The sequence below is a fragment of the Plecotus auritus genome, assembly GCF_963455305.1.
Source record: "Plecotus auritus genome assembly, chromosome: 5".
Classification (NCBI taxonomy): Eukaryota; Metazoa; Chordata; class Mammalia; order Chiroptera; family Vespertilionidae; genus Plecotus; species Plecotus auritus.
Window position 1 is genome coordinate 86,634,158 of NC_137776.1, and position 6,208 is coordinate 86,640,365.

Consider the following 6,208-nt stretch of genomic DNA (forward strand, 5'->3'; position numbering starts at 1 on the left):
ACTGTATAGAATTTGGTAAAAATGGAGTTCTCTTTAATAATAGCTTTCTCTCTGATTCTTAGTATGGGAAAATTGGTTAAATTGTACTAGAGGAAACTTTTATAACAATAGGCTATGAAAAAAACTATTTTACACTTTCCTTGAAATATATGTGTTCAAAGATTATCATTACTTAGGTTTGCTAATTTTCTAAATAAGAATGATAATCTCTATGATATTTTTTTCCTTAGGTGTTATTACTTATAACATGCTTTTATTCTGGTCCCAGAAAAAAAGGTTAAAAGGAGGATTTGGCAATTTCCTAAAATGAGCCTTCTTATGTTGCATAAGAATTCAGAAGAGTTCAGGATTTAATAAAATGCATTTTGTTAAAAAAATGAAAATACTTGAGAAAACGGGCTATGTGGGGAAGAAGAAGAAATGCAATTGTCGTTAAGTTTTTACCCACAAATGCTGAATTTGAGTTGAGTAACTGATACGAATGAGTTTATGCTTTGATGTCAACTGCTTTAAATGTAATTGTTATATAAATTGAGATCTAAATTTCTATATTTTCTTTTGTTTTTAGGCCAAGGAAAAAAGTGCTGGAAGTATGCGGCATGATAGCCTCAAAATAGCTAATTAAACCATCCCAGGTACCATGATCTATAATGGAAGCTCATCAAAAAGAGATTATTTCATAGGCATGACAAAAAAATAAATCAGTGTTTAGTAAGATAAACACTAGTTATAATTTCCTTAAAACAAACAAAGAAAAAATCAGTTCATCTAGCACTTTATCCCAAAAGGCCATCATTGCTCCTGAATGGAGCACTTAGATTTGGATGGAGGTTGCTTTGAGAAACATTGGCATATTATCAAACATGAAGGCAAGTATTTCTTAAAATCTAAAAAGTGTTTGTTTAAATATTTGAGGGCAGAGCTGTGGCAAAAGTTAATTGGACCCTAACTTCATATATAGCCAACCTAACAATTCAAAGATAACCATCATCTTCTAAATGTTCATTTCTAACTACAGTAAAACCTCAATATAATGAACTAATTTGGGTGAAGAGTGTCGATTAAAGCTGAAAGTCCATTATATAATAAAGTAGGTTTTCCAAACGTGTATGCTAAAAAACAGGCAAATTAGTTAGTTTGCCTGTTTTTACTTATGTAGACCTGTTTGTATAATTAAAATTATGTATGAAAAGTTTAATTCCATGGAAGTTTTCTATATGTATTACAGTCATTTAACTAATAACTGAATTTATATACTGAATAGATCTAGTACACGCATGCATTCACCAGTCACTGGGAGTAAACAAAGGCACATGGCTGGGGCGTGGCTTAGTGCAGGTCAGAACATCAGCTGGCAAATGTTAAAACTGCTGCAGAGCCCAGGCCAGTGTGGCCCAGTGCTTAGAGCATCTGGCTTGCATGTTAGATCCCCACCCCATCAGCCCATGCCAGAGGCAACCAATTGATGTCTCTCTCTCACAAATGTCTCTCTTTCTCACTCTGCAACCTGCTTCCCCTTCCACTCTCTAAAAATCAATGGGAAAAAAACATCCTGAAGTGAAGATTAACAAAAACAAGCAAATAAAAAGAAACTGCTGCAGAAAGTCACACTATGGGACGATTACTGATTGCTATGGCGTGTGATCACGTGCTAATCATTGGAATGCAGAAATGCTTTGTTTTACTGTAAGACTAGAGGCCCGGTGCACAAAATTTGTGCACGGGGGAAGGGGTGTCCCTCAGCCCAGCCTGCACCCTCTCCAATATAGGACCCCTAGAGGGATGTCCGACCACCCATTTAGGCCCGATCTCACTGGGATGGGGCCTAAGTGGGCGGTCGGACATCCCTCTCACAATCCAGGACTGCTGGCTCCCAACTGCCCTCTCCTGCAGGCATGGTCCCACCCAACTGCCCTCCACTGCTGGCCTGGTCCCCCACAACTGCCCTTCCCTGCAGACCTGGCCCCCACAACTGCCCTCCCCTTCAGGCTTGGTCCTCCCCAACTGCCCTCCCCTGCAGGCCTGGTCACCCCTTACTTCCCACAACTGCCCTCCCCTGCAGGCCATCTTGTGTCCACATGGGGGCAGCCATCTTTGACCACATGGAGGCGGCCATCTTGTGTCTTGGTGTGACGGTCCATTTGCATATTACTCTTTTATTACATAGGATACCAGCCATGCCCATCAATGGCTAGCTATTAGAGCACAGTCCCAACCTTAGCCTCTGGGTTTGTGTTTCTACATGGCATCTAGCCCTTCAGAATTTATTTTTTATTAATTTAGCCACCATAGCTCAATTTTTTCTTTATTAACATTTTCTCAATATTTTTGTATTTGATTTCAATCATGATAATATATTCTTGTGTATGAATATTGTCACTGGAGGATTCTTAGCCGTTTCTGTTGTAGTCGAGTCCCATGGAGGGTTATTGTCTTCTGATTGTTCCCCAAGCTAGACATGATGGCTTCAAGGCTAAAAATAAAGATTTGTTTTTCTGTCCTGTACATCAAGTTGGAAATTTATTCAAAATCATTTTTAAGACAATATGTATTATTACCTCAAATGGATTGTAAACTAGTTACAAGTCCTCTATGATGCCCAGTGAAATAATTATGTATTTTTATTTACCATTGCAATCATCAACATAAAAATAATCAAGGGAGAGATTTAAAATGTTATTAATATTTCTGACTCTTTAGCTGATATTTTTTCATAGTAAAAATTTCTATGTATATTTATTCTATATATTCAGGTTTTATAATGTTGATTTGTTATCATTATCAGATTGTCTGATGATAGAATTTATTCAGCTACTCAAAGTTCTACACTTCATGAAATGCATGAGTTTTCCAAGATTATGTTAATTCAGATGTTGTGGCCCAATTTTGGTGATGTGAGGGATCCAATTGTACAAATATTGGAACAGGTATCCTCTTTGTTTGTACAAGCAGTTTGGAGATCTTGTGGGTTTGGTTTCATAGCAATAACATGAATGTTGCAATAAAGTGAGTCACATGAATCTTTGGATTTTCCAAAGCCTGTTTATATTATTCTGTACTTTATTAGGAGTGCAATAGTATTTTATCTAAAAAATTGCACATAGCGTAATTAAAATACCTTTGCTGGTGGAATGTCTTGCCTCAGTTTGGTGGTTGTTGACTGATCAGTGGTTGTTGTTGAAGGTTGGGGTAGCTGTGGCAATTACATAAAATAAAACAATAAAATTTGCTATATCAATTGACTCTTCACTTCACTGATGATGCCTCTGTAGCATATGTTGCTGTTGGGTAACATTTTATCCACAGTAGAACTTCTTTCAAAATTGGAGTTATTCCTCTGAAACCCTGACACTGACTTATCAACTAAATTTATGTAAAATGTAAATTGTCATTTCAACGATCTTCATAGCATCTTTACTAGGAATAGATTTCATCTCTCAAGAAACAACTCTCTTTGTTCATCCATAAGAAGCAACTCCTCATCCATTAAAATTTTATGGTGAATTGCAGCAATTCAGTCACATCTTCAGGCTCTTATTCTAATTCTATTTCTACAACATCTGCAGTTATTTCCTCACTAAAGTCTTGAGCTCCCTCATAGCCATCCATGAGGGTTGGAATCAACTTCTTCTAAACTCCTGTTTATGCTGATATTTTGACCTCTTCCCATGAGTCACTAATGTTGTTAATGGCACCGAAAATGTGATTTTTTCCCCCAAAAGTTATTAACTTACTTTGCCAAGATCCATCTGAGGAATCATTATCTATGGCAGTGATACAAAATATATTGCTTAAATAATGAGACTTGAAAGTCAAAATTACTCCTTGATCCACAGGCTGCAAAATGAATGTGGTGTTAGCAAGCATGAAAACAACATTAATCCCATTGTGCATCTCCAAAGAGCTCTTAAATGACCATGTGCCTTGTCAAAGAGTAGTAATATTTTGAAAGAAAAGGTTAGTGTTGCAATTGTGCTTTGAAACTAGTTTCTGAGAAGTGGGCTTAACATACTCAGTAAACTGTGTTGTAAAATGATACCAATAGACTTGCTCAATGCAGAGTTGCCACAAATGTACAATTTTTAATAAATAAAATAAAAATATGAAAAGCAATATCTGCAAAGCACAAGGAAGGGAAAAACAATGAAATGAGGTATTCTACACTGCATAATGCCTACAATATTCATTCATTTACTTTTTCTTTAACTACCTTACTCCTTGCCTCCTTTACTTTCTCCTAGCAATTATTTCCCAAAGGTTTATTATGCACTGAGGGTAGAACTTCCAAAGATGATGTAGTGTGAACAAGGCTCAGACTTTCAGTAGCTCAGAAGATAGTGGGAAACCAACTGCTGAATGAAGTCTGTATGCAATAAAATGAGCTTTAGGGTTTAGAAAAGACTGTTATTTAATTTATTATAGAAAATGGAGAGGATTCCATTTAAAAGATGGCACTCATAACAGGTTTTGAAAGATAAATAAGTTTCTTAAAATGGAGAAAGATATATGGAATGTCTTTTAGGTAGAGACACAGTAATTGCAAAGCTACAGAGACATGAGAGAACACGGGGTTTTTAGGAAGAGTAAGTCTCAGCAGACTCATATGCAAGTGTGATTTCTATGCTTCCTTACCACAGTGAGGGAATGGTTGGGGCATGACACAGGCTAGACTGCCTCCATGGGACAAATTAATAAAAGGTTAGTGTTGCAATTGTGCTTTGAAACTAGTTCATTGATAACTATTTTTCCTACAGATTGCTCTATGAACATAATAAAATGAAACATATTTAAATTACCAACCAAATAATTTTGAGAACAAGAATAGAACAAGCACAAAGCATACTTTCAGGAGTAACACACAATTCTTCATGTTAAAATCAATTGCTTTTTTTTGCATGTATCTGTCCAATTTTCCCAACACCATTTATTGAAGAGACTGTCTTGACTCCATTGTAAAATGAAACTAGATCACCAACTTACACCATACACAAAAATAATCTCAAAATGGGTAAAAGACTTAAAAGTAAGAAGGAAAACCATGAAAATCTTAGAAGAATCCATAGGCAGCAAAATATCAGACATATGTTGTAGCAATATCTTTACCAATACAGCTCCTAGGGCAATGGAAACTAAGGAGAAAATAAACAAATGGGACTACATAAAAATAAAAAGCTTCTGCACAGCAAAAGAAACCATCAACAAAATAACAAGAAAGCCCACTGCATGGGAGAACATATTTGCCAATGTTATCTCCGATAAGGGTTTAATCTCCAAAATTTATAGGGAACTCATACATCTTAACAAAAGGAAGATAAACAATCCAATCATAAAATGGGCAAAGGACTTAAACAGATACTTTTCAAAAGTGAACATACAGAAGACCAAGAGGCATATGAAAACATGTTCTAGGGGAGGATCTAAGATGGTGGTGTAGGTAAACACCTAAACTGCTGCCTCGCACAACAATTTCAAAACTACAACTAAAAGACAAAACATCTATCACCCAGAACCACGGGCAAGCTTGCTGAGTGGAAGTTCTACAACTAGAAGGAAAGAGAAAAGAGAACTGAGACGTGCACAAGCGCTGGAAAGCTGAGGTACGGAGGCACGCGAATCGGGCTGGCAGCGGGCGACTGGGAGCGCTGCTTTTTTCAACCCGAAGGGAGACAAGCTCCCTATCATTCCGAACTCCAGTTTCTGGGGAGACGCGGGGGACCCAAACTCCTATGGGGAGAAGCTGGACTGTCTGCCATCGGGTCAGAAAGTGAGGGTGGCTTGCTTGCAGGGCTGCGCGCAGGAATAATTGTTTACTGCACTGGGGCGCAGGATGCGGGGACGCGGTAGGAGACACAGAGCCGGCTTACTGGCAGCCATCGTTGTTGGCCACGCCCTAGCCTAGTGATGCCCTGAGACTCTGCCCCGCACAATCTACAAACCCACCCAACCTCCAAGCAGTTGCTTTAGCATATGAATGGCCTGCCCTATCGCAGCTTAACCTAGCAAACTTGCAGCCTGGGTCAGACAGCTCCAAAACCTCCAAACCCCAAGCAAAGAGGAGAAAACTAGTTCTCGCTGTAGCTCCTGCTGGGTGGCCTCAGACAGTAGCTGACCTGCACCCCATTGGAGATCCAGAAGCCAGTGTACCTAGTGGTCAGTGTGAGACACCAGATTTCAACTCCTCACATCCATAAGTGACACATTCAAGAGG